The 26,209-nt window shown below is 40.8% G+C and overlaps 1 long non-coding RNA gene across 1 annotated transcript in view; it reads left to right on the top strand.

Annotated features, from left to right (window-relative positions):
• Positions 1 to 20,569: 20,569 nt before the first annotated feature.
• The window catches only part of LOC127471382 (uncharacterized), a 40,349-nt gene continuing 34,709 nt past the window's right edge, over positions 20,570 to 26,209 (top strand). Inside the window, exon 1 of the long non-coding RNA XR_007904633.1 lies at positions 20,570 to 20,717. This is a non-coding gene — a long non-coding RNA (uncharacterized LOC127471382). The remainder of the gene's footprint in view (positions 20,718 to 26,209) is intronic.

Here is a 26,209-nt window from a genome sequence, read left to right as displayed (position 1 = left end):
ACACATTCTGTGATTCTGTGAAAATTAATCGAATTTATTCCCAGTCAAAATCAGAGTTGGATAATGAGAAATAAAACAAATCTAAAGAACACCTTCCTCCCATCCCTCCTTCCCTTCCAACCTTAGCTTTATTCATAATTCTCTACCTCCTTCCCCAGAGTGGCTCAGAGAGATGGGTATCCTTTTGTCCGTGACATACATTCCTTCAAGATTCCCCCAGCATGTGTCCCCCATAAGGTCACAAGTCCTACCAGTAAACCTGCTCTAGTATGGGTTTCTCTCCCTACAGGGCCACAGGTTCTACCAGGGGCCTGCTCCAGTGCGAGCTTCCTGTGGGGTCACAGCCTTCTTTTGGGCATCCACCTGCTCCAGTGTGGGGTCTTCCATGGATGGTGTTGGATCTCTGCATTTCATGGACCTCCATGGACTGCAGGGGCACAGCTGCCTCACCATGGTCTTCACCATGGGCTTCAGGAGAATCTCTGCTCTGGTGCCTGGAGCACCTTCTGCTCCTCCTTCTTCACTGATCTTGGCGTCTGCAGAAGTGCTTCACTCACATGTTCTCACTCCTCTCTGGCTTCAATTGCAATTGCTTTTGCTTAATATTTCCCCTCCTCTCTCCTTCTTAAATATGATATCACAGAGGCATTACTACCATCTCTGATTGTCTCAGCCTTGACCTGTGGTAGGTCTATCTTGGAGCTGGCTGGCATTGGCTCTGTAGGAATAGGGGAAGGTTCTGGCAACTTCTCACAGAAACTACTCCTGTAGCCCATGCTACCAAAACCATGTCATGCAAATCCAGCACATTCCACCCCTCACCACTGTGAATCACATGGTTAAGAATGATCATTAAAATCCACATTCATTACACAGTCTTCAGTCACATCAACCAAGAAAAAAAATTGCATACACAAAAATCAAAATAACATCATCACTGCACCATGAAGAACTTCTTTGATCTGGACTAATACAGAAGACAAATGGTGTGAAGGGCTTGTTGGTGCAATGCCCTATGTGTAGAAGCACAAATGTGAAATGCTTCAGTAATACAGTACAGAAATTAAGCTTGCCAAAGCTCCTTTTGAATGAAATTGTTATTGAATTCACCTAACCCCAAAGCATCAAAATACACCAAAGAGATTATAGAATTGATGATCCAGAATTTAAACATACTACATAATGAATGTTTGCCCAGAACTCTTTGTATTCGTTATATTTAATATGTTTGTTAGTCTAGAGTTGATGACAATGACTGGTTTTAATACAAAAGAGGTAGCATCTGTGAAATTGCACAGAGGTCAGCAATGTATTCTGAGCAAGGAGTATCTGCAGTAAACTGGGAATTGAGTTTTGGAGGCTATTACACAGTGTTCATGGTGATAAAGGCAAATTTCTCATGTAAAATCAATTTGTTGATGACAAAACTTAGAAAATCTACTACTACTAAAGCTGGAATGGAAAGCAGCCAATTTGGCAGAAACAGATCTCCCAGTAGGTTTCAGTAGAATATTTTTACAGTTTAGAAAGAACACACTAGCGAAAACTCTGAGTCAGTCACAGCTTCCATACCCTTCGAGGTTGAACTCAAGCTCCATCCCAAACGTCTTTCAGCTGCATATTTCACTAACTGCTCACTTACAAGATTAGAAAAGCCAACAGGCTTCTTCATTCCTTATTTGCATTAAGTATCCCTTTTTTATCAATGAGTAGACAATATGTGTGCATTATCACACAAAAAAGTATTTCTCACCAAACAAGGGAATGTCATGATAAATATAATAGCTATTGCAAAATAGCTATTATATAAATATATAAAATATATATAAATATAATAGCTATTGCAAAACTACCCTTCAGCAAGGACTATTGTAGCTAAACAGTAATAAATATAAATGTCTTGAAAATGTCATTACATTTCCCCTGCTGATACCAACAGCTGAAACTTCTGACTTTTGCTCATTGATGATACAGATATCATTCTATATCTTTCTCTCTTTTTCTGAAGTGTTTCATGGCTTACATAAGAGCAGCTGAGGCTCACCTGTGTGGCCTGCAGCCAGCACAAGTAAGGGGAGCTGGCCAAAAAAGGAATGTACCTAGTTCTTTTGTGCACCTGGTAAACGAATTCCAAGGAGATAAATATTAGAAATTGAGCTGTTTTGGAATTTCTCTATAAAACTGTTGTGTAGTTCTTTTGGGTTTTGGGTTCTTTTGGGTTGTTTTTTTGTTTTGTTTTTTTTTACCAAATAACGTTTCTTTGATACCAAAACTTTGTGTGAAGTTACATCCCTCTATTGACAGGCAAATTATCTGTAAGAGAAATGCATTTTTCTCATGTCTATGTGTCACAAGAACCTCATTTTCCTACAGTCCATTTGTGGCTTGATTACAAGGCTGCAATGTATTTGGTGTTGGCATTCTTGCTGTAGCCCCTGCTAGAGGTGTTCCATTTTGTATAAATACAGTTTCTCTGAATGGGAGACTCGATCTTTCTCAAACCATATGACTGCTGTTGAATAATTTTCCCCATTCCACTGAAAATCATCTTTTTTTTTTTTTTTTTTTTTTTTTTTTTTAAATCACAAGCTGCTTCCAGTGGTCTTGGCTTCTTTCCAAAGATAGCAGAGAAATTGGACTTCTTCACAGAGCTCATTCACTGACTCTTGACCACGGGACATGGGAAGCATTTCACAAGCATTTAAACTTTAATTGTAGATCATTAAGCTGATGGCTGAGATATCCCAATGACAGCAGTTCATAGCAGGAACCTACAGCATGCATGTAGGATTTCTCCAAGAAACTAATGAGGTACCATCTATTCTTTCTTTTAAGAGACACCTGTGTCCTCTCTGTGGTGTATTTTATCCTACCAGCTAGACAGAGTAAATACTAGACCATATGGTAAGCACAAAGAGACATGAAGTTAGTCCTGATGAGATACAGAGGCTGTCTGAGTTCAGGAAGAGAGGTCCAAAGAGAAGAGAATCACAGTGAAGGCCCATTACTTCCAGGCAGATGGCCTGGGACTACCATCTCCCCAGGGAAGGGGGGTGGAGAAGACTCCATGGTGCAAAAAGCATGTCACAGATTTTGTGTGGAACTGATTCTCACCTGCTTTTATGAGGAATTCCATTCCTGCAGCAAGGTATTGCACTCCAATGGGCACTGGGAATCCTTTGGTCCTGCAGCCAGGACACTGACTTACAAACTTGGCTACCTGCATCCTGTTCTGGTTCATTGTTTTCCTAAATGCATGTCTGAGATTAACAAATTGCACCTCTTTAATCTATGAATTTTCCCTGCTCAGACTTTTCTCAGGCTTTTTCAACTTTTCTCTGGATGATCCAGATTGAAGACTTTTCTTCTGATGTAATCAGAAAATGCAGAAAGATGTGAAGTGTGAAGAATTAACAGAAAATGCCAAACCCTTTCCACTTGTAAGACTGATAATTTCTGTAGATTCGTATTGTATATTAACATTCGTTTTCAAAGTGTTACTAAAATCAGTTAAGATGAAAAACCAATAATGCTTTTGATATAAATAGTCGGTTTGCTTCTGGGCAGAACAGCTGTCACACATGCTTTCAGAGAAGGAAAAATTGATTACATTTATAGGAGGATATGTGTGCAGTATAGCATATTGTCCTTATCCAACAAATGAAGGTTTTCCCATGAGATATGTTACTGATTCGCAGTGACACCATCACTGCTGCTTATACATCTGTTCTGCTTTTAACTGCAGTATAACTCAATCATCCTGGACAGATCCTCCTTTCAGATATACATTTCCTCTAAACCTATCAAGTCATAGGCATGACAACATCTGAACCCGTGCCAAGGCCTGTAATTAATTGGAGACCCACATCCTCCCTCCCAAAATGCAGATCTCTGGCTGCTGAGGATCTGCCACTGACTTTCCACGTCAGGGCTGAGCGTCACTGGCCACCCTACCCTGCTGTCACTGGCAGAAGCTGGGCAGGCAGGGAAGGGCTTACTCTATTCCGCCCATTTAGTTCAGGATTTTCACTGGGGTTCCCCAAACCTGCACCAGATGGGACACCGTTTTTGAATTGGATTTTTCAAAACCACTTAAATCTTATCCTTGTCCAGTTTAGTGCTTAGATGGCAATACTCTGGAAATATGTGCTCTGCAAATGGATGATTTCTGCAGTTGTTCAGTGTGAAATTTTCCTTTTCTAGAGCATGAAACTCATACCTGTCAACTGAGTCTTAGTTTTCCCGTTTTTAGATGCCTACAGGTAGATTTCTTCACTCAGCTAGCCACCCCGAGTGCCCTTTACAGTTAATAGATGTCTTTCCTAGGATAGCAAGAAGCCTTCTCCTTGCCTCTCACCAATCATGACACATTAAAGGGTGTCTCACCAAAACCTGAACTGTCTGGGAACTGGCACCATCCTCCAAGTGTTGGCTGTATCACGACAAGATAAAAGGCATATCTGCATGCATGCAGGCAAGCAAACACATGTTCTTATTCCAGTTATAGGCAGGGTTGGGGGGACTTCAGTGTCTTCGATGTGGGTGGCAGAGAGCATTCACACAGCTGCTTACCTGACTTTGCAGGCATACTCCAGCAGTGGTCTGTTTCAGTAACATGGTTGTTGTCTTAGAACTGGTTGCACAGTGTTGCTCCTGTGACTGCAAAACAGCACAAGTATGGCTATAAATGTAATGGCTATCAGATGTAAGGGCTGTTTTCAGAGAAATAAAATGTACAGGTTTCTTTAAAATTATTAAAGTTGCAGTATTATAAATGCCATCAGAATCTAGTCAATTCTGTTCAGAGAAACAATCTCTCTTCATCTTGAAGGATGAACAAGCAATCTCAAGGTACAGGGTACTCCATAAAGAGGATGTGGAGCAAGTTGCTCACTAAGATGAGGCAATGAACTACCAAATTCTTTTAAACAAAGAGAAGATAATGTAAAATGATAAGTGATCTCAACAAGTAGTGAGAGGGAGAAAGTTATCAACATCTTATAGGCTTGAACTGTGGTCTGTAGTTGGCTGATTTGTTAAATGTAAAAAATTCTCAGATATAAGCAAAAAAATGTGTTGCCTTTGCAAAAGCATATCCCTCTGGTTTGACAGTTAAAAATTGCAAGAAAGAATAACCCATTCATCATTTTCAATCAATCTTTAGAACAGTGGCCTAACATACTTTTTGTTTATAGCTCTCTTTTATAATAGTCAGTAATAAATATTTTAAAAGTTGACAATATATATAGTGTTTTCGAAAGTGAGGAATTTGGAGCAACGAATAATAACTCTTCCCAGCATGAGTGAGCAATAAAGATAATCACTGGATGTACATCTCTGCAAATACTCAATAATACAAATTCTACTAACCTTTCTATAACACATTTTGGGTGCAGTACTGCAGTCTTATTTTAAATATTTCTTTCTGGCTTAATATTTTTGCAAATTAATATTAATATACTGCAAATCTGAAGGAGAAATATAGGACCTACTGAGGTCTGTGGGAATTTTGTCATTAGTTTCTGTGGATGCAGAATTCCATGTTAGCTGACGTCTTATTGCCCTGGCTTAATGGGCTTAGGGTAGAAGCCTAGAGGTTTTTAGCCAGCAAAAATGTGACAGCCTTTAACAGCCTTTCAAGTGAATTGTTAAAGATTTAAGAAGAATCCTAAATGTTTTTAAGATAGGAGTTGAGTTTATAAATAAATTTGAAATTACTTTGTATGTTCCCAATTCCAAGACTAAACAATTTGTCTGAGCCCTCGGTACCTTTAGGAACAACAAGCTGATGGAAAATCAAGGAAAATCACTAAGCATTTAAAATTTCTGTGACTTGTGTTACAGGAGCTGCTGCTGAGATGGTCTCCCTGGTGAAGTTGAATTTCCTCTTCTAGTTCTCAGTTCATCCTTTAGAAAGGCACTATTCTTTCTCTCACTTAGCCCAGACCGCTTACGCTCAGGGCTTATCTGTAATGAGCTAATACATTTTGCCAAAAACTGCTAAGACACATGTTAACAGGATGTTGTCTTTAGCGTGGACAAGAATGGTTGTACTTAAATATGTTGTCTGGACAGACTTGATTCCACAGTCCTTTGGGATCTTACATCTGTGAAGTACTGATGGTTTTGTATGTGTTCAATAAGAAAATGTTTTCAGGTGAACAGAGAGGAAAATCAGTTTATTATTAATAGATACATTCTGTGTTTGCTGCTTTCTTTGTGTCTACTTGATAATCTGAGGCTGAAAATTGTAGTTACCAGCATACAAATGAGCATTGTGTACCTCTTTCTTGTCTTAGCATTCCTAAAGACATTTTTAATTGAAGGGACTACTTATTCTGCCAGGTGTATGACCATGGGAGTAGCATTGCTACATTGTAAGACAGCGTCCTGAGGGCTATTACAGGCTTAGTATGAAACGCTAATTTTTCATGTGTCTTTAAATTCAACTACTGAGTTGGTGCTTTTATCACTACAGCTATCTGAAACACGCAATTTTACAAATTCAGGCCTTAACCAAGTTTGGAGTTGCTTGAAGTTTGTTGTTGAAACCCATTTCTCGAAGGCACTAAGCGCTAAGCTGAACCCAACTTCCATTGCAGTGGTCTGAGGACAAGGCTGCTGGTCTCAGGCCTTGAGTTTTCTGCATGCCATGCTCTGGCAGTTCCTACAGCATTTGCAGTTCCTACAGCATGTTTGTGGGGTACTGAGATGCCAGCTGCATGGAAATTGATTCACTGAAAAGGTTTGTGCATCTTCTCTGTCCTCACCTGAAGACCTCAAGGAGAGTACCCCGAGAGGGGTAGGTCAGTGTGCATGTATCACAGAAATGTTCTGTTTTGCAACAGTAATGCAGAGCACGGTCTTGGGGCAGACTCAAACAGGATTGTCCGTAATGGTGCCTGCTTGTCACTGCATCAAGATGGATACTCAGAGCCTGCAGTGGCTCATTCTGTAGAGAGATGTGCTTGCACCACCATCCCTGCTCCTGGTAGAAGGTGCTACAAAACTGCAAGAGGTAAATGAGCTGAGCAGGTGGTAATAAGAATGAATCTGACATAGCACATATGATATGCAGCCACTGCTTCCTAGTGATCATGATGCACCACCTATCAGGCCAGTTTTTTGTATCTTTTGAGGAAGCTGAATAGTGCTGGTAACACAACCTGTAATGACAGCCCTTGTGAAGCATTGGGTGAGCATATGCTGCATGAGCAGGTTCTCAAAGTAATACTGATGAAGCTGCTTTGAGTATCTAAGATATGTAGTGGATGCAAGAGAGAAAAGCCTCTCTTTTATCAGGCCAAGTTGTAGCTTGAAAAAAAAGGACATGGTCTCAGCTCAGTGATGGGGTCATTAAAAACTTTCAGCCATTAGAGCAGCGGAAGACATACTTAATAGGATAAAAGAGAAATTCTATGCAGAGTTCTTCATTCTCTGCTTAAATGCTAATTTAATTAATAAAACCCGAAACTTCTTCAGTGTCCTAGTTCCTTGTAGACAAGCAATAATTGTTTGCAAATTTGTCCAACAACCAGCTCACAAGCTTCAAAGGGAACTCATTACCAGGATAAAAATTCTTCAAATTACTTTCTCTTCCATCTGAATTATATTTATAATCAGTTCACAATGAAGTTCAAATCCCATCCTTCAGATCACTTCCACTAAAGTGGAAGAGCTGTGGTAAAATTATTCAAACTGGCATGATTATCTTCTGATTATTCTTCCTCAGAACAGCTTACCCACTGACTTAATGAGTTTTTCATTAAAAATAAAAAAGAATGATAGAAATAATTGATTTATCAATATGGACTAGCTTATCTGATATTCTGATTCACAAGTTAGGATTCTGTTAGCATTCTTCAAAGGGAACAAAATCCTTCTGTTTTTATTGAACATCTATATGAATCAATAATGAAATGCTATATTTTTTAAAGCAGCATTAGCTGTGTAGTGGTTTGATGCTACCTGTAAAACTATAATTACTTAGTGAGAAAACAAGTGTGTGCTGTTTTGTTTTGGGGTTTTGAGGGGTTCAGTTTTTTTGTGTGGTATTTTTGAAGATGCCAGAACATCAGTTATTATGCTGGTAAGTTGTACTTCGAACTTCCTGCTGGTAAGCTGGGCTTCCTTGCAGACTCTTTCTCTCTCATGCTGGAAATCACTGATCCATGTACTGATCCATAGGATGATTAATGAGAAATACATTATTAATTAACTATGGATTTGGTATTTTTTAATATGTGACATGAACTTAATACAGTATATCTGTAACGGCAGTGGGGTAGTTCCAAAAATAATTTCCTACTTCCTATTTTCATCTTTCTATGGAATTTAAGTGGTGAATTCAGCAGTAGGGCTCAGACCTTGTGGCAAAAGGGATTTTGCTTCTACATCATCAGAATCAGTTGAAATTCCATATTTTCAATGGGCAGAGTCTCTGGCAGAAATAAGTGATTTTCAGGGAATGTTTCCATTAACTAGAGGTACACAATCCCTGAGAAAGGTAGTGTAGCTCTATCTAAAAGCATGGGTGAGTGCCAGAAAAGAAGCAGAAATCTTTTGCTACTCCTGCTAGCTTGAATAATCAGAAAAGAGCTATCAATTTTAATAGGAAATAACCTAACCAATAAGTTTGACCTCTAAGTAAAGAAATGGTGGCAAAGGAGGTAGTGGTCAAAAATTCACCTGAAATTCTGCTTGTAACATATGGTAATAAAAATGGGTTTGCCATCTTTATAGTAACAAATGACATGCCAGCAAGACATACAAGTCTCATCAGAAATTACTTCTGTGAATTGTCAAGCCTGTTACAAATAAAATGGTTTTGCTTCTTAAGCAAGCAATGCAGGTGGGGAAGAGAGTGACATCTCTCTGATCCCTGTTCATTTCCTGTAAAATGCTTAGGGGAGAAGACAGTATCAGCCATGTTGCAAAGCAGTTTAAATTTAGTAGTAGAATGGCTAAGGCTTAAGTAAAAGGGTAAGGCCTAGAAAGCAACACATTACAGTAGTGAGTTAAGCAGCAGCCTTGTTCGTGGGAATAGAATGTACTGAAGAAGTAGAAACAATAATCAAAAGATTTAGTCAAGCATGTACGTAACGATTTGTACCTTAGATGTGGTAAGGGTCTGTGAAACAGTTTCTAGGGGGGTAAGGCAACTTAAGCAGATTTATGATTAGAGTAGATGATTGTTAATTGTTATAAACTACTGCACCTGGGTTGCTATAGAAACTGTAATTGTTTTAGCCGTGAGAATACATGTAAACTTGTTTGTGTATAAAAGTTGAACTGAGAACGAGGGTCGTCGGAATCCTGACTTGGGGCGTTAGCCCGCAGGTTCCCGGGGCCCCGAATAAAGCACCCATAAACCGGCACTCTGTTGGTTTGTGTCTTTGTTTACGGGCAACAGTTTTGGCGACCCAGATGGGACTCCGGGGGTAGCTGGGCGGCTCACGAGCTGATCTACTCCATGCCGGCAACCAGGTGATTTCTGGGGAGACATCGACCCGTGCCCGACCCGTGCCCGCCGGACAACCCTCTAGGTAAGCCCGAAGGTGCTTTATTCTTTTAGGTTTGTTGGTTGGGAGCCTGCCTATAAGACGGGATAGTGAGTGTCCCGCTGGGTTGGGCTAAAGGTACCTTGGTTGGGAAGCCTAGGCGCTGGTCGTAAGACGCGGCGAAAGCTGCGCAGTACCAGCACTCGCCTCTCAGAGGGAGAATCGGCGAGTTGGTTTTGGTTTTGGTTTTGTTCTGGTTTATATTGTTGTGTTATCGTGCTGGTCGTTAAAAGTATTGTTTTGTGTTGTTGTGTTATTGTGAATTTGATGAATTTAGATTGTGGTGTGTGTGTGAGCTAGTAGCAAGCATGATGTCATTTAAAACCTTTAGAGCACTATCCTGCACAGAAAAAGATATCCCTAGCGATTCTCCGCTTGGTTGCTTGTTAAAACATTGGAAGGAAGGAAATTTTGGACAAGAGTTAAGCAAGAAACAGTTGATTGATTATTGTAATAATGTATGGCCTCAATATGAAACAGAAGGAATGCCGTGGCCTAGAAATGGTTCACTGACTTTGGAAATTATAACCCCTCTGATGCGATATTTACGAGAGAATGAGAAGTGGGATGAAATACCATATCTGGATTTGTTTTATTATTTAGAACAAAACACTGAATGGCAAAAGGAATGTGGTATCTTAGTGTTGAAAGAACTGGAACTGGAGGATGATAAATGTAAGAAATGTCAAGAGCGGAGTATAAAGATATTGAAAGGATTGGATGATAAACATGAGCAGAAAATACGGTTTTCAGAACCAGAGGAGGATGTGTCTTTGTTAGTCTCCCCCGGAGTAACTCCAAGTGCGCCCCCGAGAAATAGTCTCCCTTCACGTGCAAGGGCACAATCACACACCATGCCCCCGTTAGAATCATCCTCGGATGAGGAAGAAACAGGGGGGCGGGAATGTGACAGAACTCCTCTAGCAGAACGGACTCGGAGAGGGCGAAGGGAGAGGGAAAGAAGACGGGGAGGGGGGAGGGAGACAGACGTTTCGCTCTCACCCCCTAGATTGATGGCTCCCTTGTGAGAAGCGGTTGGAGCAGGCAGGGGAAAAATCATGATAAAAGTTCCTTTTTCGCCTAATGATTTACTAATTTGGAAACAGTCAGCTGGGACATATAGAGAAAATCCTGAGTGGGTGGCTCGTGTTATAAAAATGGTTATAAAAACACAAGACCCGGACTGGAATGATTTACAGGTATTAATAGATACAATTTTAGATTCAACAGAAAAAGAAATGGTATTAAAGGTGATGGTGGAGAGAGCAAAGGAAAGGATTCGTACCCTGCCTCGGGCAGCGCGGGGGACGGTAAATGATTTTGTACCGCGGGAGGATCCCGATTGGGACGCTAATAACCCCGCAGATTATAAAAAGTTAAAAATTTATCAGGAATTATTGGTAGAGGGAATACGATGTGGCATTCCAAAAACGTTGAATTGGTCTAAGTTATATTCAGTAATGCAAGATAAGACTGAGTCCCCTTCTGCCTTTTTAGAAAGGCTAAAGGAAACAGCTAGGAGGTATACAGATTTAGATGTGGAAGACGAGTCTGGAAAATTACAATTAGCATTGCTTTTTATGGGACAATCACAAGAATATATTAGAAAGAAATTTCAAAAACTGGAAGGGAGAGAAACAAGAGATTTAGAGAAATTGTTAGAAGTGGCTTGGAAAGCATATAACAATCGGGAAAAGGAAAGTACTAAGAAACAACAAGCGAACTTGTTGGCGCTTTTACAAGCTTCAGGAGAGAACAATGGGGCCGGTGGCCATAGAGGAAGAAGTCGTGGTAATAGGGGAAGGGGAGGAATGGGTAGAGGATTTAACAATCAGTCGGGATTTGGAAATCAATACGGGGGAGGACGTGGTAGAGTAGGACCAAATCAGTGTGCTCTTTGTAAAGGACAAGGACATTGGAAAAACGAATGCCCATTAAATGCTGGAAATGGAATGAATCCTTGGAATCCTCAAAGCTTTGTGAATCCACAAAACCCTGTTGGTATGGGCACGCCACAGGGTGTCGCCCAAGCATTTATGTTAGGGAGTTGTGGAAGACAGAGTCGGCTAGATTCAGACTTAAAGGTTGTTTTGGAAGTAGAGGGGGAGCCGACGGAATTTAGAATAGATACTGGAGCTAGTTTTTCGGCAATGAATAAATTGATGGGGCCATTAAGTGATTCAACCGTACAAGTAGTGGGAGTTTCAGGACAGATAGAAGAAAGAACATTTCTGCGACCTCTAGATATCAAATTTAAGGGAAGAGAATTAGATCATCAATTTCTGTACATGCCTAACAGTCCTGAATGTTTATTAGGAAGGGATTTGCTTTCAGCCTTGCAAGCTAAAATTATATTTGAAAAAGGGAGAGTCAAGATAGAAATTCCAGAAGAAAATTTAGCAAAAATTTTTGTTGTGAAAGAAGTGGAAAAGGAAGAAATACCCCAAGAGATTGAACAGGCTGTTGTACCCTGGGTGTGGGAGACCGGGGTTCCTGGGAAATCTAAAGCAGCCACCCCAGTTAGAATAGAATTAAAAGAAGGAGCACAACCTGTCAGAGTTAGGCAATACCCAATTAGTTTAGAAGCAAGAAAGGGAATAGCCCCTATGATTTCACAGTTCCTAACTCTAGGAATATTACAAGAATGTGAATCAGAATTTAACACCCCCATATTTCCGATAAAAAAACCAAATGGAAAATATAGATTAGTACAAGATTTGAGAGCAGTAAATCTTATTACAAAAGATATTCACCCGGTTGTAGCAAATCCTTATACCTTGCTAACATCTGTGTCTGAGAAGTTTCAGTGGTTTACTGTGGTTGATTTGAAAGATGCTTTCTTCTGCATACCACTGGCACGAGAAAGTTGGAAAATCTTTGCCTTTGAATGGGAAAGTCCGGAGACAGGACGAAAGAGACAGCTCGCTTGGACTCGATTACCACAAGGATTCAAATGCTCACCCACGATATTTGGTAATCAGTTAGCAAAGGAACTAGAGGAATGGAAGACTACTCAGGTAAAAGAATCTCCTTTTTCATATATAATACTGCAATATGTAGATGACATTTTCTTAGGAGCTACAGAACAGGGACTTTGTCGTCAGTTAACTATTGAACTGTTAAACATGCTGGGCCAAGCAGGCTACCAAGTCTCAAAAGAAAAAGCACAATTAGTAAAACGGAAAGTTATCTATCTGGGATGTGAAATTTCCCAAGGAGTCCGGCGCCTGGGAACAAATAGAATTCAAGCAATATGTGCTATACCTGTGCCTAGAAATAATCAAGAACTGAGATCTTTTCTAGGAATGGTCGGATGGTGCAGGCTGTGGATTCCTAACTTCGGACTGACTGCTCGACCACTGTATGAAGCAGCAAAGGAGTCCAAGCTAACCTGGGGGACAGAGCAAGAAAAAGCATTCCAGGAACTGAAGAAAGCCCTCCAGGAAGCACCTGCCCTGGGACTACCGGACCCAACCAAGGAATTTCAGCTCTATGTTTGTGAGAGACAGCGAATGGCCTTAGGAGTCCTCACTCAGCGTCTAGGATCCTGGAAGAGACCGGTTGGGTACTTCTCCAAACGGCTAGACGCAGTAAGTGGGGGATGGCCAGGGTGTCTCAGAGCTGTGGCAGCGACGGTCATTTTAATACAGGAAGCACGCAAATTGACTCTGGGAAAACACATGATAGTGTATGTACCCCACATGGTCATAGCAGTTCTAGAGCAAAAAGGGGGGCATTGGCTCTCCTCCAGCCGCATGTTGCAATACCAGGCTTTGTTGAGAGAACAAGATGATGTTGAACTGAAAATTACTAACCATCTCAACCCAGCAGAATTCCTTAGGTCTACACAGGAAGAAGGCACCCTGGAGCATGACTGTGTAGAGACCATTGAACCAGTCTACGCGAGCAGAAGAGACTTGAAGGACGAACCACTGACAGATCCTGACTGGGAGCTGTACACCGACGGATCTAGTTTTGTAGAAAACGGCAATACATAAGTCCTCAGCAGTGGCAATAATGCATGTCAGAGGACACCAGGCTGATCCAGGATGAGAGTTTCAGAGAAATCGATACGCTGACCAAGCAGCCAGGAGGGCTGCGAGAGAGGTATGGACTCAAATGGTTCTTTTACCAACCCGGAATAATCCAGCAATAGCATTCATGGAAGAGAAACCGCATTATTCACCTGAAGATGAGAAATTAGCTGTGATGATGGAAGCGAAGAAAAATATCAGGGGGTGGTATATCACTCCTACGAGACAGGTAATTTTACCAGTCAGAATAATGAAAGCAGTGCTTGAAATGGAACACAACAAGTGCCACTGGGGTGCAGAAGCACTAGTGAAATTCTTGAAAAACGAAATTTTCTCAAACCAGATGTTAACACTAGCTAAAAGGGTGAATGCAATGTGTCCTATGTGTATAAAGAATAATCCAGTAGTCAGGAAGCAAGTACAAATGGGAAAACTACAAGTAGGACAGTTACCAGGAGACTATTGGCAAGTAGATTTTTCTGAGTTGCCTAAGGCCCAAACTTTTAAATATCTGCTAGTGTATGTTTGTACCTTCTCAGGGTGGCCAGAAGCTTTTCCATGCAGGACCAATCAGGCAAAAGAAGTAGTGAAAACCCTTCTGAAGGAAATCATCCCAAGATTTGGAGTTCCCCTAGGGCTGTCCTCTGATCGAGGACCGCACTTTACAGCAGGGATAGTCCGAGATGTGTCAGCTGTATTAGGGATAACATGGAATCTCCATACACCATGGAGACCGCAGTCTAGTGGACAAGTAGAAAGAATGAATCAGACATTAAAAGGTCAATTGAAGAAGATCTGTCAGGAAGCCAAAATCCAGTGGCCCCAAGCAGTACCCCTCGCTCTGCTGAGAGTTAGGATTAAACCAAGGGAAAGAATAGGAGTAAGTCCATACGAAATATTGTATGGCAAGCCCTATCATGCGGCTACTTACCAAGGGGATCCTCATGTAGTGGGTGATCAGGCAGTATTTAACTATGTGTTATCTTTGAATAAGACCCTCACAGCCCTCAGAGGAGCGCTGCAGTGGAATCGGCCTCTGCCCCTGGAGAATCCGGTTCATGACATTTCTCCAGGAGACCAAGTCTATGTGAAAAACTGGTCAGTGGAACCATTAAAGGGAACATGGGACGGTCCTCGCCAGGTGATAATGACCACTTATACGGCGGTGAAAGTCGAGGGAATCGACAATTGGATCCATTACACCCGAGTCAAGAAGGTTCCAGTCTCATGGTCGGTAGAACCTCACTCACCTACAAAGATGGTATTTCGAGCCAACAATTGAAGATTGTGGTATTCCTGGGGTTGATAAGTCTAGCAGAGACCACCGTGAGAATTGAAACCCCAGATCCTTATTTGTTTGTACCAGAACACACTGATGTAAACTTAACTTGTCTGTTTTCAGATGACCAGGGAGCTGAATTAAGAGATGTCCACGTCAAGTGGAGACGGAGGGATCAAGATCGAATCATAACAGAAGGAGTGACAACAGTTTGGGATGCGACACAACAAAAGGGTTATACCGTCCTGCAGGTACCTGAGGTGTCTAAAACCGTAGAAGGGACATACATGTGTGTAGTTTGGATTCAAAGGAGTTTTGATTATGGGTATGTAGAAATACACATGATAAACACAACTCGGGAATAATGACTAAGGTACAAGTTATACCCCTTAGGAAAACTCGACATGTGAGAGATCTGCAGATTCCGAATAGAGAAATAGAACAGGAAAATTTAATTGTGGGCCTAATTCGAGATTTTGGGAAAGTACAAAACGTTACTAAAATTACTGCATGTCTCCCTATGCCTCATGCAGCAGGAGACCCAATTCCATGGGGAATAATTCCAGTGCCGGAAATACCCAAAATGTTTAAGAATATTACAAGGAATTGCAAATTTGTAACCATCACATGGAGCGAAACGGTAGATGTATGTTTATTAAGTGACAAAATGATGAAGAAGCAATGTGAACAGATGCCGGGATATTTCCGATGGGTAGTAATTGGGACATGGGTAACAAGTGAAACAATTAATGAATTAAAAGGATACTGTTTAGTTACAAATTCAACACACCCATGCTCTAAAGTTCCGGCTTCAGTAAAACGAGAAAAACAAGAAGAGGTCTGTCAAAATATTACCAGTTCTACAACCATGGAAGAATGGCAAACAATTTGGGGACCCAGCCTGCTAGAGACATATAGTTATATTGGAAAGGTACAGTGGTGCATTCACTGGAAGAGGAAAAAGAATCAAACTTATTCTACAGGAAATAGAGGGAATCATAATTGGAGGACAGAAACACATACAAAAGAGGATTGGAATTGTACCCGAATATATACATGTGATACCCCAGACGATGAAATAGGCTTAATGCCAGTCAAAGCCCTCCTGCAGTTAGGATGTGAGTGTCGAGGATATAACCATACTATTAAAGGACATGTGAAAAACATTGATTGTCACACTACTACAGTTAGAAGTCCCGGAAACCTAGTATGGGTCATGGGACATGGTCAATGGACCACCCACATGCCACTAGACGGCCCGGTTGTACCTGTCACACTAGGGATACCTACTCTTTGTCCACTCTGGAGAAAAGAGAAGTTAACACCAGCAGAGATGCGACCACGGGAGAAAAGAGAAGTTAGTAATGACATTAATGACCTGGAACTAACAGATTGGCATGAGCCATCAGCAGGAGTTAAATTCGGATGGGCACTAGAATCTTTGTTTGCCCCAATTTCAACATATCGAAATAGAGAAATATTGTTCAAACTGATGAGCCAGACCGAAAGGTTAGCAGCAGTCACTAAGAAAGGATTTAAAGATCTAAATTTACAATTACAAGCCACCTCTAGAATGACCATACAAAACCGCATGGCATTAGACCTGATATTACTCAAAGAACATGGAGTTTGCGGTTACCTGCATGCAAAGGATGAGCATTGTTGTGTACACATCCCAAATGTCACTCAAGAAGTAGAGAAAGATATTCATCAATTAGAACAAATTGATGAGAATGTTCATAAACTGCAGAAAGAAGCGGAACACAATTGGATAGGACAATTATTCAGCTCCCTAGGTCTCCATGTGTCAGGATGGATATCTTCTGTTATCCAGTACGGAATATTGATTGTAATAATTGTTGTCATAGCCATAACTGTTTACAAGTGTCTTTTAGGAATGATTGTAAAAGAAGGTCAACATACGAGACGCATCATGAAAGCTATAACAAGAAAAGAAGTAATCTCACCGCAAAATGGATCACCTCCCATCCATCAAGAAACTGCAACCTGAAGATTGCTGTATTTGAGCATCCTTGCAAGCAAAGCCTGAAGAATGCTCAAAAGGGGGGACTGTTGCAAAGCAGTTTAAATTTAGTAGTAGAATGGCTAAGGCTTAAGTAAAAGGGTAAGGCCTAGAAAGCAACACATTACAGTAGTGAGTTAAGCAGCAGCCTTGTTCATGGGAATAGAATGTACTGAAGAAGTAGAAACAATAATCAAAAGATTTAGTCAAGCATGTACGTAACGATTTGTACCTTAGATGTGGTAAGGGTCTGTGAAACAGTTTCTAGGGGGGTAAGGCAACTTAAGCAGATTTATGATTAGAGTAGATGATTGTTAATTGTTATAAACTACTGCACCTGGGTTGCTATAGAAACTGTAATTGTTTTAGCCGTGAGAATACATGTAAACTTGTTTCTGTATAAAAGTTGAACTGAGAACGAGGGTCGTCGGAATCCTGACTTGGGGCGTTAGCCCGCAGGTTCCCGGGGCCCCGAATAAAGCACCCATAAACCGGCACTCTGTTGGTTTGTGTCTTTGTTTACGGGCAACAGCCAGAAGAGATAAGCAATCTGTTTCAGAACAACAGAAATGTCTTATTGTAGCATGCACATAAAATATCTCAGTTTGAGTTTGAAGTGAAAGACTTCTCAGTAATACCTAAGAGCCCAATAGCATTATAGATGTAAGTAATTCTTAATTGTATTCTAGATGTAAGACTGAGAATGTCTAAAGATTTGGAGAGGCACAAAGAGTCATCAAGTCCCTAAAGTCCTTGAAAATAAGTGAGAATTAAATACTGGCATTTTGACCTTTGAAATCTCCTCTTCATTGCTTTGGACTTCAGAACGGAGATGTTGACTATAAAGAGCTGGATTGGGTTTTGTTTTGAAGTAAAACATTTATTAAAATTATCTTTATAAAATTGTTGGAATAAATTACTTCAAAAGTTTTTTGCTGGGCCAGGTGCCCAATGGTGTGGTTACATAGGATTCCTTCCCACTCTTTTGCAAGCAATAAAAAAAGGGCATTTTTACACAACAAGCAAGTATTAGACGACCTGTTGCTGGGATTTTTTGTGCATGTAACAGTGGGCAAGGTGGCAACATTCTGACTGAATAAGAGGTTCTTTTAGATGTGAGCCTGAGCCTATAAAGAACATGGCTTGGTTTATGGAAACATATTCTTCCTGCATTCAGACTTCATTGCTGCTGGGGATTGGGTGCAGTAGGAGTCTGAGATAAAGTATCTTTGACTTTTCCTTCTGAAAATCAAAGCTGGACCAATACAATTCCGGAAAATTGGGAAGACTAAGGGGACTGCTTTTCTGAAGCATAGGACTATGTTTCAGACGTACAAATAGATTCAGGTCCTGGCTTTAGCAAAGAGCCCTCATATGACCTTGGCAAGTGACCTAATCACTGTGCTGTGGTGACTTAGTCTCTGCGTCTAGGTTCAGTGTTTGCAAAATGAGAACAACAGTACTGTCTTTGTCTTGTCTGTTCATATTGAAAATTCTTTGGTGCAGGAATCGTTTCTGTGTGTTTAGCGAGGCTCTTGGCATTCAGCTCTAGGTGCTATTTTAGTAACAGTACATCATTGCTTTTAGTTTCATCCCTAACCTTTTTGGAACAGAGTTGCATTTAGGAATCCTTTCTTTTAACCCCATCCTCACCTTGAATTGGGTGAATTGGGTGAATCACCTGAATTGGGTGATTCAAAGACTAAGGGAGACCTCAGTCAAAGTCACACTTGCTTTGCAACACAAGACAAATTACTTCCCTTTGGTAATCCTGCATGACCTGGCATTCAGCTCCCTTATGGGCAGAAATCCCACAAAATGATCCTGCTTAGTTTGATCCTGCCAGCTTTGAAGCCAGCATATTGCATTGGCTTATCTTCCAGGGACTGGATTTGCAGAGTTTGTAGCTAACAATAGATTCTATTAACTGCCTCCATGGAGAAATCCAAAACATCTCAGCAGTAATAAAGATGGAGCAGAGATGCAGAGCATGGGAGGAACTGGAGACATTGCTGTATCCTAGGAGACAGCATTAGAAAGAAGGTGGAGGACTCACGGTGATAGCCTATTTTACATATTATTGGGGTTCCCTACTGGTCATTAAATGTGTCTGAATGGATGTTGTCTCTTCAGAGCCACGTGGAGAATGAGAACTACTCAGCACTAGTGAGGCCACACTAGGAGTATTTTGTCCAGTACTCTTTATCTTATCAGAAGAAAAATAAGGAGCTACTGGAGAGGGTCCAGTGGAGGGCTACAAAGATGATGAGATGTCTGGAGCATCTCTCTTATGAGGAGAGACTATGGGAGCTGCGCCTGTTCTGTCAAGAGAAGAGAAGATGGAGAGGAGATCTCATTAATGCATATAAATGTCTCAAAGGCAGGTGCCAAGAATATGGAGCTAGACTCTTTTCAGTGGTGCCCAGGGACAGAACAAGGAGCAATGATCATAAAGTAAACCAAAAGAAGTTTAACCTCAACATGAAGATGAAGTTCTTTACATTGAGGATGGCAGAGCACTGGAACAAGCTGACAAGGGAGGTCATGGAGTCTCCCTCTCTGGAGACATTCAAAACCTACCTGGATGAGTTCCTGTGTCACCTGCTCTGGGTGACCCTGCTTTGGCAGGGATGTTGGACTAGATGATCTCCAGAGGGCCCTTCCAATCCTAACAATTCTATGATTCTGTGAGAACAAGTGCCAAACTGACTACAGGATTTTCAGATACGTGGGTCTTTTTAAAAGTGTGACACATCAAAGATGCTTTGCTGTTATCAGGTATGAAATGTTCTCAGTTCTCAAGTGAAAAGAACAAATACTTAACATGCTGCAGCCTCTATGTTTGCAGCTGACCTGAGATGTTGGCTCTGTTGAAGGCTGTGTCAAAATTCCCACTTACTACACCTAGCAGTTAAGCTAGCTTTCCAACTAGCTAGGACTAGGTAGCATCTAAGCCGACTAACAGCCAGCAACAAAAGCAGTGCAATTCCATGCCATATCCTAAAGAATCCTGACCCTCTGCACTCTCTGCAGGGCAAATGTACAGCTACATTTTGCAGTGGCTCTGAAAGATGTTTGCTGATAGCTGATTATTAGAGGGTTGCAGTAACAAGACGTATTAATAAGGGGGGAGAGAGGACATGTTGCCAGAGATGAGGTACACGTCTTGTACATTTTATGAATGCAAATGAAAAAAGTATCAGGGCTGTGATGCAGTTTTCTTACTGTGTCATGCTTAAGAATTGTTCAAGTTTGATTCTGAAGCTACAGCAAATTGTTGCACTTAACTGGGCAAGCCTAAATATTTCCCCAATCCATTTTGCTCAAGTAGGAGACACAGAACCTTCACTTTTTCACAATAATGCCCTCTTTGTATCTGTGACCCCCAAAGTACACAGGAAAAAAGGTATTTAAGTGGGTATTCAGCCAGATAGTCTAACTGGGTTTTCCAATTAACTGTTGTTCATTTTTCTTACCAACTGCTCCTCCCTTAATTGTCCTCCACCTGCTCCATCATCTGAAGGAAGGAGCTCATGATAGAATATAGTGGGTTGGCTTTTGGATTTTTTAGGCCTTCCTTAGCAATGGGGGTGAGAAATCTAAGGAAGTATTCCATATCATCCTTTAGCGTAACACAACGTATAAATAAGGCGCAGATAGGAGAGCTCACCCTCTTCCCTTCTGGTGGTTCTGAAGGTGCAGGTTCCCTGCTGTTGGTTCTGCTGTGTGGGGGAGTGAGGCCTAGTGAGGCCTTGTAGACCCTGGGAGGTGGAGGGTGCCGGCGGTCCTTCAGCACGATTTCTGCTGTCCCAAGGAGATTAGTAAGATATTCTTTTGCTAATTCTTTATTCCACTAGTCTCTGAGTTTTTCGATTGTGCATATCTGTTTTGTTTTCTCCCTTTTTGTCCCTTTTTGTCCCTTTTTCCCCATTTTCCCTTCCTCTCTTCCCCTTTTTGGGAGCTGTATATAATATTCTTACTGTATATAACTGTAATATATGTAAAAAATACATATATAGATTGATATAATTCGGTTGGTTTAAATTTCTCTCAGTTTCTATAGTTTTTTTGTTTGTTTGCCTAAAGGGGGAGGGAGGGAAAAGGCTTTTGCTGAGTTTTGGAGATTTGGCGGGAAGCCAGCTCTAAATTCACTCATAGATTGAGAAAAATGGGGATGGAGGTAAGCCATTTTGAAAGAATTTTCTGTTTTCCACTGACTAGATGGAGGCTCAGTAAACATATACTAGTCCACACTAAAGAAGACTGTTTCTGAGTCTAATTCAATTTGCACAGTTCTTATACATATCATGATATTAAATATCAAAAGAACTGAATAGCACATGACGCTGATTTTAAGCATCTTCCTGAAGCTTTCGTTTTTTAAGGTTGGAGTTACCTAGTGAAGTAAACCACTGAGAAGTTACAAAGGAAGAAATGCCCATGTATCAGGCACGTGGAAAGTAGGATGGAACTGGATAAGTACGATGCTTCTTGAGGATAAATGCCAAGACCTTACTTAGCCCTTCCTAAAATAAAACCCTGAAAGGTTACAGAGGAAGAAATGTTGATCCCTTCTTGGCAGCTTCTCAAATTCCTCTTTTAAAAAAACTTTAATTTTGACACTGGAGCTGTCTGGAGTTTCACCCAACGAATGTTCTGGCTCAGCACAAAGTTTGTTAGTGAGTTGGGCATTCCACATTTGGGCCTTATGCTCTTGTTTTCAACTTCCAGCTGTGAAAGGTCTCTGACAAGTGACCCAGGCCACGTGATTTTTCCCATGAGGGAAAAACCTGATGATAGGTACAGTGTTAGATCTCTGCCTGATTTCAACAGACTCATCTGGAAAATAAAGTGTAGCTCAAAAAAGCCTGTCCTTTCCTTCTCTGCTTCACCCTGTCCTCCTTTCTTTCTACAGTTATCTCTGAGCCTGGGAGCAGCTAGAGGGGAATGACAGGAATAGGAAACACACTCAGTTACAACCTAGAATACAAAACAAGCTGTGAGATAACTCATCTTCCTGAAGTAAAGCCACTTGCAAGATGTGTATCTAGTCTAAGTTAATCACTGTCTTTAGAGACCAGTGTTAATACCCATCAAATGCCTGGATCAAACTACCACAGGAGAATTCCCACACACCACTTCCTAAATGTAACTCCCTTTTGCAACTGCATTCTTCTCCTTGTTTTACTAGTTCTTTGTTTCCAAAACTATGCCAAGGGCTTGGCAAATATTTTCAATGCCTTTTATAATGAGGAAGAAAGCCAGGAGATTATATATGAATCTGGGAATCTCCCATGCTAGGACAAAAGTGCACTGCAACAAATCAGCCTCTGTTAAGCTTTGTATGGGCTGGGTGATATGCAGTAGAGAGAAAAGGGTTAGTTGAAATAGTTTCCCCCTCCACACTGACATCACATAGATGTTTATCTAATGGCTGGTATGTGCATATCAGTGGATTTGCCAGCAGAGCTCCCTGCACCTTGTATTCTGTGCTCTTGTCCTCCCCAGCCTGCACAGGGGGCTACATAGGGGGCTGCACCATCACTTGCTCTGTTCAGGGGTGAGGCTCCACCGGTGGCAGATGTGAGGGTTGATGTTTGCCTTATCAGTACAGGGTGTGCCCCATGAAATCGGCTGCAAATTGAGCCTGTTGCTTTTGTCTCTCATAAACAATACGTGCCGGTTAAGGAGACTGTGTTTCATTGTGAGCTCCTCAGAGGTTCGTGTGCCAGAACTGGCAGTACCTCGGAACTCCCTGTTGCAGCAAACAGTCTTCCTTTGCTGTTAATTGTGAAGAGTTTTCTTACAGCTGTAACCATAATACTTGCAAGAAAAAAAAATTCCAGCCATGTTCTTCCCTAAGGGAGGTCATTTTATAGGTTTCCTCTGGATTCTCTTATTTTCAGCCATCTGTATGAGTTCTTTCAGACACAGGAGGGCAGAACTGATTTTGGTCTTTTCTTCTGCTTGGGGTATCAGTGGTCCTTGGACTTTTTTTCAAGGATGGATTCCCAAAGATGGTCATCTACAACTGGAGAGCTGAATGCCTTCATCTCTCTATCTGCATGTAAAGGGGCTGGCCACTCTTCCCAGCTGGCTGCAAGTTTGTACCGGATTTTGCTTAAGCCAGAGCATGTCCAGGGAGACTTTGCTTACTAGTCAAATATTGTGTATGGCTAGGACTATACTGCATCTTCCACACACTAATATCTGCACACTGTTTCATGGCTGAGGATTCCATGCCCTCAGCTGATAACTCCTAAGCTTAATCTGTTTAGATGTCTCATTCCTCATGTCTTATATCAGATGTCTATCTCATTGCATCTTCAATATCCAGCACAAAGTTATGATGTCCAGCCAATGTACTTCACTTTGACTACTCCATTGCTGGTGTCTAATTGTGTGGCACCGTCAACAAATTACTTCAGCTTACCCTTAATGCCCTTGTTCTCTCTCTTGATGTAGTCAGGGTTATGCTTGTATCTGTTCAAAGGAGACTATGTTTTGTAACTCCTATGGGTTTGGTAGCCATTGCCATATGTCAGGAGAGATCATAAAAATAGCTATCAGGTATATCACAGGCTCTTGAATTTGTTGGAGAAAAAAGATGTGTTTCTCTCTTTTCTTGGGCCTGTCCTAGCAGTTGTCCCTTGTCTTCTCTTAAGAGATTGTGTAAATGTGGTCACTTTTCACTGAGTCCAGTTCTTATGAGTTATTAATTCCAGTATGCATTCATTTTTCTTTTCCCAAGATAAGCAGGTATGTGCTAGGGAAAAAGTAGGTTTTCATAAATTTTCTAAATGATGATAATCCAAAATCCTATCTGGATAATAAAATGTTAATAGTACATAGAAAAGAATTCAAGCAGCTCGGAAAACTAAACATAATTGCTTATGAACATGGAGTGTTTATTGCTGTCAAAATTAATCACTTTTCAACTTCCAGCTGTTAAAATCCTTCTGGCAGATCTCCAAGCAATTCTCCTTTGGTTACTTTTCCCTCAATTAAATATTAGTGCAGTTCTCAGGCTCTTGTTACATAAGGAGCAATTTCAAGTTGCACTTCTCAGTTCTTTTAACCATAAACTGTCAGAGATTTATTCTGCTGCAAGGTTTTTTTCTCAACTCAGATTTTACCTGAAGTTTATACCAATGAAGGAGGAGCATTAATTTCATGTGAGTCTAGGCCTTAGTTGCAAAGTTTAGATGCAAACTTGCCAAGACGAGCCAGAAATTAGCTTTGAGGCTGGATGCTGCCAGGTGCTTCGCATGTTGTTGAGGTAAACGGAAACTGAGTGCACTTGGCATTCTCCAAAATGTTTAGTACTTCAGCAGAAGCTCAGAAAGCTGCAATGGACACAGAGAATATCTCTGGATGCACCTCTGTCTCACGCATAATAAAAAGAACAAAATAGCTAAAATGTAGGCACTGACAGTTGCACCACAGCAGGTGCTTGCAAGGATTGTTTTGAACCTTCATAAAAAGCCACAGCATTATTGGATCTAAGACTGATATGTGAGCTGTAGTTTCGTTTTATGTACCAGCATTTGTCTGTAGACACTCTGTGTCAGTAGGGATGCAGACAACTTCTTTGGGAATATAGGGTGAGAAAAAAGCCATGTCAGAGCCCTGGTGGTGTGTATTCAGATACAGTCCAAGCAGTCAGGTTTATGCCTGTGTGGTAATAGATTATTTCTTCATCTCTGTCTGTGTACATAGAGTCAGGAATCCATGGCAGACTGATTTTCCTGTCTGAGCCATGACGACTAACGTAAGGCTGTCAGGAGTCTACCAACCTTAAAAACAAGATTGAAATACAGTAAAAAAGAACAATGTAAGTATGGACAATGCTGTTTACTTACTTTACTCATCACCTAGCATCACCTTTATTAAAGTCCAATTTTGGAGCATGTATTTAAAGGGGAATAAACATAATGATGGAAACAAAGAAATGTGACTCTTGTAAAATCTAATTCTGTTTCTGCAAACATGTGTCTTGCCCCGATAAGCAATCATGGTTTTGGCTGGAATAAGTGTGATATGCTCCTGTTTTTAAAAATTTGTCTATTAATTTAGTCTCTTTTCGAGAAACAAAAAGGCTAGATATTATTTTAGCAATTAAAAGCATCTATGTTTACTTAGTGGGTATTTGTGTGGTATCTTAATTCAGAGAAGCCAAATCATCACACAGGACAGTAAAATATGACTTCATTGCATAGCTGGAAGATTTCATTAAATGTCTGGTTTTGAGTGGAGTGGGATAAACCAAAAGTGTCTGAATACAGATCCAGTTAACTGTTAAAGTGACCTGCATGTGTTCAACCAAATTTATGCTGTACAAAGCCCCTAAATTTCCTGAGAACCATATTTTTTAATGCCAACAAGTAAGAGGTTTTTTTTTTTTTCATCTGTTGTTCCTTCATCAGTCCCTTTGCTAACACATTGCTGCATCTGTGGTGTACCTTCTGTGCCAATGATTGCATTGTGTGTGATGTCAGGTCTATCAGGGGAGATTATAGAAGCAAAGTGGATGGAAGCCATGGACTGAGCAGTGCGTGTGCACATTTTTGATTGCTAGCTGCACCTTTTACTTTCTAGACCATTGCCTTCAATTTGGGTTCACTTCTTACTTTGTCCTGACTACCTCCATCCCAAGACAGCAGTAGCAAGGAAGTGAACAAATGCAATGAGAGTGGAAGCAAACTACAGCCATGGGGTATCCATACCATTTGGAAAGCCAGTCACCTATTTTCATGAAACTTTTAGACTCAGAATTTGTGAGAACTCTGCTACTGTGTTGAAATTGGTTGAAACTAGTTCACAGGGTTTGCAAGTTATTCAGCTAGAAGAGTACATGTGGGCGACGTAACTGCATGAACCTTTCTATCTTAGAAAGACAATTATTACTTCATCCCCAAATTCATCAAAGTGCAATGTATAACTTTCGTGAAGATGATAGGAAGAAGCAATTGTAATATAATTAAAAATTTCAAAACATTACCTTGGCAATAATATCTGATTCAGTATCATCTCAGAATCTCAAAAATGCCGTCTTTTCCTGCAGAAATAACCTTTGATAGAGGAATTAATTGTCACACAAAAAACCTGACCTTCCAGGGCAAGAAACCTTTTTACGGGTAGTATAGGACTTTAAAGTGCTATTTCCAGGCCTAAGCATGTATATGCACTTGCAAATGTGGACCAATATCATCCCATTCAGGTGCTTGGGTGTATGTATTTTGGAACCTGTGTATATGGGTACATCAGTTTTAATTTTAAAAAAAAGAGAAGTAGAAACAATTTACTTTGAACT

Source organism: Manacus candei, unplaced genomic scaffold (genome assembly GCF_025592945.1).
Source record: "Manacus candei isolate 608988 ecotype Guabito, Panama unplaced genomic scaffold, ASM2559294v1 h1tg000024l, whole genome shotgun sequence".
Classification (NCBI taxonomy): domain Eukaryota; kingdom Metazoa; phylum Chordata; class Aves; order Passeriformes; family Pipridae; genus Manacus; species Manacus candei.
This window is presented reverse-complemented; position numbering and strand designations above follow the sequence as displayed.